The following is a 7499-nucleotide window of genomic DNA, read 5'->3' on the forward strand; positions in this document are numbered from 1 at the left end:
TGCACACAGGGGTTGGCTGCAGGCCGCCCTTTCCTGCTCCGTGATCGCCGCTTCGATCCAATGGGCAGGCGCACTTAGGGGCTGGCTGCAGGCCACCCTTTCCTGCTGTGGGATCTCCGGTTGCTCATCCCTGGCGGGAGGGCCTGTTGGGGGCGTGACTGCTGGCTGACGGGCAGCAGTTCCCGCCAGTGCCGGGGGATCTCCCGAGGGAGAGCCGGTTGGGGGCCTGGCCAGTGGTAGATCGCTGGGGTCACGCCTGCCAGCCCTGGGTCGGGTTGCACAGGGGTCGCCTGCCATCAGGGTCACAGATAGCAGGCCCAGATGGCGGCGGGTCAGGCAGAATAGCGCTGTCCCATCCTGCCTGCAGTATGCAAATTAGCCGCCATCTTGACTGGCAGTTAATTTGCATATCGCTCTGATTAGCCAATGGGAAGGGTAGCGGTTATACACTAATTACCATTTTTCTCTTTTATTAGATAGGATATTTAAATGCCATTTAACAAAGAAAAATCAACCAAAAAAATGAGTTCGCATGTCACCTCTGACACGCATGTCATAGGTTCGCCATCACTGCCCTAAACCTTAAACCCCTTGAGTTCAGTAACATCAAGAGCAGAGGAAATGATGATAAGAAAGGACCCAGAGGAGTCCTCCCAAACTAGGTGAGTCAGTCTTCAGTTGTTTTAGGAAATATAATCCACATCCTGCTTCAGGTACATAGTCTTGTCTATATGACCCAAAGTGTAATTCAATCAACCCAAACACTTTATTTACATTGCTATCTTTTATGTATCAATGTATAATTCTTTTGAACAAATTATTTCTTCAATACTGCAGTCATATAAGGACAATCTTTTCAGAAATGATGACTATTAAAATACTAATTTGAAAAGATATATGCAGCTTAAGTGTCCATTAATAGACAACTGGTTAAAAAAGAAGTGGTACATATATACAATGGAATATTACTCGGCCATAAAAAAGAAAGAAATCTTACCACTTTCAACAACATGGAGGGACCTAGAGGGTATCCTGCTAAGTGAAATAAGTCAGACAGAGAAAGACAAGTACCATGTGATTTCAATTATATGTGGAATCTAAAAAAAATACAAACCCAAAATAAACAAACAAACAAAACAGATAACTTCATAGATATATAGAAAAAAAATGATGGTTGCCAGATTGGGAGTGGGGAAGGGGTTGGGGAAATTGGCTGAAAAAGGTGAGGGGATTAACAAATTGACAGTTACAAAATAGTCATGGGGATGTAGGGAATATAGTCAATAATATTATAATAACTATATACAGTGCCTCTTGGGGACTGGACTTTTCAGGGGGATTACCTCATAAATTATATAAATGTCAAACTACTGTGCTGTACACCTGAAACTAACATAGAATGGAATGTCAATGGTAATTGAAAAGTTTTTTAGTTTTTAAAAAAGAAATGATTACTAAAATTTCTCTAATTTTTATTTTATTTTTAATATCCCTTGAGGTAGTCACTGCCCATGTCAAATGAAATTTACTAGGGATGATTAAATAAAGGTGTCAATACCTAATTATATTGTCTACATCGGTCAAATGATTTTTATACCTCTTTTCTCTTAACATAGCCACAATTTTCAGCAGCTCTTTCTTTCTTTTTGCTATTGCCTCATTCTTGGCACAATTTTGTTAGAATAAGTGGATAGAAAGATCTGAGCTGGAAGAGGCTGCGAGAGGTAGCTGGGGCTCAGAGGAAATGGAGTGAGATGTGACAAACTGAAAATAGACCATGGAGGTGGTAGGCCCCTATGTGAACAGGAAAGATTCAGAGCTCTCCAGGATGTGGTCTAACTGGTGGCCTAGCACCTAGATGAAGAAGCGTTACATGCATTTTTTTGAGACATGAGGGAGGGAGTGACTAGCTCCTTACCTAGGGGTGTTCCAGCCTAGAGGTATAAATCCTCTAAACTCCCAAATATCAGGGCACTGGGTTCAGTCTCAGCCAGCTTAGCTGCCTGCTCAGGTCCTATCTGACTGTATTACTTTCCTACAAATAAATCTTTGCCTGCTTTTGCTGCCATTTCTAGTCTCTTGTTTGAATTCATTCTTACAAGCAAGACAAGAACTGGGTGTGCAGTTATCTGGGTTACCTCTGGCCAGAGACCTCCTTGTCCACCACTTACAGTTTCATCCCTTCACACATTTCATGCATAAAAAACATCTATCTATACTAATAAAAGGGTAATATGCTAATTAGACCAGACATCTTCTGGACATCCTTCCGGAAAAAGCCACAGTGGCGGGGGTCGAGGCAGAGGCAGTTAGGGGCAACCAGGCCGGCAGGGGAGGGCAGTTAGGGGAGACCAGGAAGGCAGATAGGTGAGCAGTTAGGAGCCAGCAGTCCCAGATTACGAGAGGAATCCCGGAATGGAGAGGGTGCAGACTGGGCTGAGGGACCCCCTGCCCCCATGCACGAATTTCATGCACCGGGCCTATAGTGTATATATATATAAAAGGCTAATATGCTAAGTATCCAACCATCCGGGTAATTACATCATGTAGCAACACCCGGCTTCCTCTCCCTAGTGACTAACCTCCTAGCAGTTTCTTCAGCCCAGGAACACGACTTGCTTTATAGCCAGGTGGAAACATTTACACTTTAACCAAATGTCTGTGAAGCATGTTCACGTGCTTCATCTCATTTGATCCTCTCAGAAGTCCTGGAGTAGGTAGATAGGAGACTTGGTGGAATCCCATTTTCTTTTCATTAGCTGGAAAATGGAGATTTAGGAAGCTTAGAAAATTGACCCAATTGAAAAGAAGTAAGAAATGGTGGACCTTGAAAATGACTCCAGGTTTTCTCATTGCGCAGAATATAGTCAAACACTGCTGCAGTTAAATATTTTACCCTTTGTTCTCCCTGCGTGATCTACAATAATAATCTGCTTCATGTTGATATTTACTGCTGTGTTGCTGACAATTACCTGAAAGAACGTTGGGGTGCTTCACTGGGCTGGAAAAAGTCTAGCTAAATCAGAAAGCAGGTCTAATTAAGCAAGTTTATTCTTTATCTATAAAAGGCTAAGTTGACTCGCGCATACACAATACATATAAAACTCTCGCTGGCACCAATCCCATGCATGTGTTTTGATCTGTCATGGTCAATCGTGAATTTAGTTGACACTTCTATTATAGAGAAAGGGCAAATAGTGATATTAAAATATTTCTTCTAATTACTTTCAGTGTGCATGAATTTGTGCACCAGGCCACTAGTCTCTAATAATTTGCCTGCTCTTCTCTGAATTTCCAGGTCTCTGAATTTAGTTACAGGGTGAAGAACGTTTGAAATACAATGTTCCAGTATTTTGCTACAGTGGAGTTAACTGTACCTCATCTGAAATGTCATGAGGGTCCTTTGATTTTGAATTCTAGAAACATTCACAATTATTCAAAATCATATCTTTGACAATGTTAGACATTTATAAAAGAATTAGTATCAATCATTTTTCCTCCATTAACCTATGCTATCTGATGCTTACTCTCATGGTGGTCATGTAGGAAATGTGGGAAACTGGTTTTCCTGACCCTCCTGGCTTTCCCCAAACCCTTCTGCAATATACCACTAATCATTCTTCTAAGTTCTGGGCTCCATGCTCTTACATTTTTTCAAAATAATAGAAGGGTATGGTAATGAGTGACCAAAAACCAAACAGAAACAGCATTATTCTCTATCCCAACTTGAACATTAAATCAAAATAAAACTTTAAATACTAAGTTGGAGGAAGTGACCAGGTAGGCTAAAGTTCTGAAGAAATTGGGAATCAATATAGACTTGTGGCTTGGTCACTCAATACATTTATGTCCCAAAGTTCAATCTACTAGAATACTTGCTTATTTCTATATCATATATTTTATATAATATATAATAAAGAGAATTCTTATAAATTCTTACTCCAGGATATATATTAATTTTTATTTTGTGGCAGCATAGTAAGAAGCTAGGGGAATTCCTGGACAAGTAGAATGGGAAAACTGAGACAAAAAATTAAACAAGGCCAAACACTTTGGGCAGTTTGCAGCCAGCTTGTGAATTGTAAGACCTTATCTTCTCCAAGGACACTTGAGAGCAAATGCTTTATACCTCTCCTCCCTAACCAGAGAATACATACCTTAAATCACTCTGGCCTGGGAAAACAGAGAACAAGGACATAATTAATACCATTTTTGCCAGCTAAGCCCAAGGACAAATGCAGTCTGGGGGACAAATAACCAAAACCCCAAGAACATTGGGATGGTATCACTTGAGGAAAAAATGTGGCAGGATAAACATCTGCAGGGCAGGAGAAGGGGAAAGGGAGAAAAAAGGGGAGTTTATCTCACTCACTGAACAAGGAAGTCAGCAGTCTTGGGACTTGCTCAGATAAAATCGCCAGATGTTCTCATAAACTTGGGGAAAAGCCTCAACAATGTAAAAGGGGGACCTTGAAATCTAATCTCTCTGGCAGAGGAATCTTGAAACCTCTGGGGGTGAGGTTGGGAAGGGGAGAGTATAAAACACTTGAACCTCCACCAGGTGGTATGCTTAGACTAGGTGCGTTGCCAGCTTGTGCTTTATGCCAAGTGTATTATATTTTTTAAAATATATTTTTATTGATTTTAGAGAGGAAGAAAGAGATAGAAACATCAATTGAGATAGAATCATTGATTGCCTGCCTCCTGCATGCTCCCCACTGTGGATTGAGCCTGTAATCTGGGCACATGCCCTTTACTGGAATCGAACCCAGGATCCTTCAGATCCTTCTATCCACTGAGCCAAACTGGCTAGGACTATTTTTCTTTTTTAATATTTTTTTTTACTGATATCAGAGAGGAAGGGAGATGGAGAAAGATAGAAGCATCAATGATGAGATAGAATCATTGATTGGCTGCCCCCTGCATGCCTCCTACTAGGGATTAAGCCTGTAACCTGGGCATGTGCCCTAGTTCATAGGTCGATGCTCTACCACTGAGCTACACTGGCTGGGCTCCAAGTGTATTCTTTTTTTAAAAAAATATATTTTATTGATGTTTTACAGAGAGGAAGGGAGAGGAATAGAAAGTTAGAAACATCGATGAGAGAGAAACATCGAGCAGCTGCCTCCTGCACACCCCCTACTGGGAATGTGCCCACAACCAAGGTACATGCCCTTGACTGCAATCGAACCTGGGACCCTTCCGTCCGCAGGCTGACGCTCTATCCACTGAGCCAAACCACTTAGGGCTCCAAGTATATTCTTTAGTAAATTTGCTTGCTTTGCTTTCTTTCTTTTTTCTTTTATTAACATATTTTTATTGATTTCAACGAAGAAGAAGGAGGGAGAAAGAGATAGAAACATCAATGATGAGAGAGAATCACTGACTGGCTGCCTCCTGCATGCCCCCTCCTGGGGATCAGGCCTGCAACCTGGGCATGTGCCCTGACCAACAATCAAACTGTGACCTCCTGGTTCATAGGTCTATGCTCAACCACTGAGCCATGCTGGCCAGGGTTGATTTGCTTCAACATTGTTATCTGTCACTCGTCTGAATTCTTTCTCTCAACCTGACAAGAGCTGAGGAGGAGAGAGCCACCTTTGACACAGGCAGCTCTCTGGTAACAATTTCACTAAAATAACTACACTTAGAGTTTCATTTCAACAACTGGCTATATAAAGGGGAGCAGAAGGAAAGAGCTACATTTTAATGGATGTGAATAGACCCTTGTCTTATTGTTGGATCCATATGATGCCCAAAACACTTTTCCCTACACTCACTTCATCATGACATCATCTCTGGGCCCAAGTTAGAAATCAGGGATGCCAAAGGAAACTTTCTCAGAGTCTATGAAAGTCTGGTGAGTTTGTAGAGAAAGAGCAGCTTGTATTAAATTGATTTTAAGTGCACTTGAGGTTCCTTTTTCACTATTCAAGCTGCTTCCCTACCTTGGCTCTCTCTCTCTCTCTCTCTCTCTCTCTCTCTCTCTCTCTCTTTCTTTCATGTATTTACTATTGTTAAATGCAGTACCCTGTTTTACCCTCATCAATGTCTTTTTATAACCACGGGAAATAACCTGAAGCAACAGGGCTTATAATAGCCAAGAAGTGGGACAAAAAGAGCCCTGAACTGTGGGTGTCAGAAAGTCTCCATTGGACCACAGCCACTCTTGACATCTTGGAGCCCTTGAACAAGTCATTTGCTCTCACACATCACAGCTTCCTCTTTCATAAATGTGAGGAAACAACGCCTGCAGTTACTCAGGGACCTCCAACCCCCAGGAGTGGCTTCCTTCCTAGCCAGGACACCCACACCTCAGGGTCTTGGTTTTCCAATTCTAAAACCAAGACAACATCAATCTCCTGGTGGAGTGGGGAGGATTGCAGAAGCAATATACATAATTTCAGACTTTGCAGGAAAGCCATGGGGGCGAAAAGAATGCCAGGAGTAAATGGGGAGAGTTGCCATAGTTTAACATAAAATAACCAGAAATAGGATAGCAGGAAAATGCACAAAAAAGCTTGTTCTTCCCAAGCAGTCAATTAAATACCATTGGGGCAATGCAAAACAGAAGAAAGAGCTGAAAGATGAATAGCTCCTCAAGATTAGATAGAGTCTGTGCCCAGAAGACACTTTCTGGTTGCATTTGCACATAAAAAGTTACCTGACAGCCAAGGCTTTAAATGCTAATGGCTAAAGGAGGAGTCTGAGCCCAAAGACCTCAGATGTTTTAAGTCTAACCTATCCCCCCTGCTCAGAAAGTCTTCAAGTTAGAGCTTTGGCTGGATTTTAGAGTCCCCACTTCTTCCTGAAGCCCACAGTCTACCAGGAACCCACTGATGTCTCCTCTCTGCTTAGCCAATCCGCCTCTGGATGGAGAAAGGTCTTTACCAGGGACATAATCAAAGGCCCAAATTGAAAAAAAAATAGGGATAATAGAAAAGTAGCTTTGTATTTGGCAAAACCTGAATTTACTTAGTAAATCTGTCTTTAATTGTGGAAGATGAATTTTACTAGAATTGAAAAACTACCTCATTTCTTTTTTAGATAGTCCAGGACTTTATTTTCAGCTTTACCTATTATCAAAGGAAGTTCATACCTCACAGGAATGTTGTGGGGAGTGACTAATTAAATAAAGTATATTTTAAACACCAGACAGGGTCAAGTACTTTATTAAATTCTGGAAACATTTTCCTCTAGCCTGAAGGGAACAGAGGGACATAATGCAAACCAGTAAGTTAGAAATGAACATGGTCCTTTAATAAAGAATTAAAAGTTGGAACTAAGATCTATATGGGTACTAATGATATAATAAGACAAAAAGTCAGTCCCTAGTAAGTACATCACAAACTGAAACACTATACTAAAATGCACTATTTAAAGAAAAAACTTTTGGAAATAAAATCTTATGTACCACATATACCATGGAATACTATCAGCAGTAAAAAAGAAGAATCTCTTTAAAAAAAAAAAAAGAATCTCTTACCCTTTGAGACAGC

The sequence above is a fragment of the Myotis brandtii genome, unplaced genomic scaffold, assembly GCF_000412655.1.
Source record: "Myotis brandtii unplaced genomic scaffold, ASM41265v1 scaffold649, whole genome shotgun sequence".
Lineage (NCBI taxonomy): Eukaryota > Metazoa > Chordata > Mammalia > Chiroptera > Vespertilionidae > Myotis > Myotis brandtii.